Source organism: Sinocyclocheilus rhinocerous, unplaced genomic scaffold (genome assembly GCF_001515625.1).
Source record: "Sinocyclocheilus rhinocerous isolate Xijiao unplaced genomic scaffold, SAMN03320098_v1.1 scaffold460, whole genome shotgun sequence".
In the NCBI taxonomy this organism is placed as follows: Eukaryota; Metazoa; Chordata; class Actinopteri; order Cypriniformes; family Cyprinidae; genus Sinocyclocheilus; species Sinocyclocheilus rhinocerous.
Genome location: NW_015667268.1, coordinates 377,009 through 377,652, shown reverse-complemented (window position 1 = coordinate 377,652; position 644 = coordinate 377,009).

The following is a 644-nucleotide window of genomic DNA, read 5'->3' as shown; positions in this document are numbered from 1 at the left end:
TATTTCTAGCAGGTAAACCCTAAAAGAGCAAATTCTAGCGACGTTGTTGCAAATGTCGCGCTGCGAGTGTGGCTCGTGCAGGGAATGTTGCACGATGCAGAAGGGCAGTGAGTGCGTCACCTGTCTGGGCAGCCCCCACGCAGAGACTGCTCCCTCACTGAGACGGAATGCTCTCGTTGAAAGCATGAGTCTCGCCCTTCTCCACTCGCGGACCGCCTTCACTGAAGGCAGCCCCGCTCTCTCGCTCTTCTCCACTCGCGGACCGCCTTCACTGAAGGCAGCCCCGCTCTCCCGTTTCTCCTCTCTCAGCGAGCCTCAGAGAGGGAAACAGCGGAGTCAGGGAATAAGCAACCGGTTTGAGCGATCTCATGCCGGCACTGTGCCTGCTTGCTCTCTCTCCCCGTTGCACTCGGATCCGCCGCAGAAGGGTAGTGAGCTGCGTGCTTACTGAGACAGAATGCTCACTCAGAGCATGAGTCGCGCTCTTCTCCACTCGCGGACCGCCTTTCACTTAAGGCAGCCCTGCTCTCCCGTTTCTCCTCTCTCAGCAAACCATGGAGAGAGAAACAGCAAAGCCTATGAACTAAGCAACCAGGTCTGAGCGATCTGACGCTGACACAGAGCCTGCGTACTCGCTCTCCCCG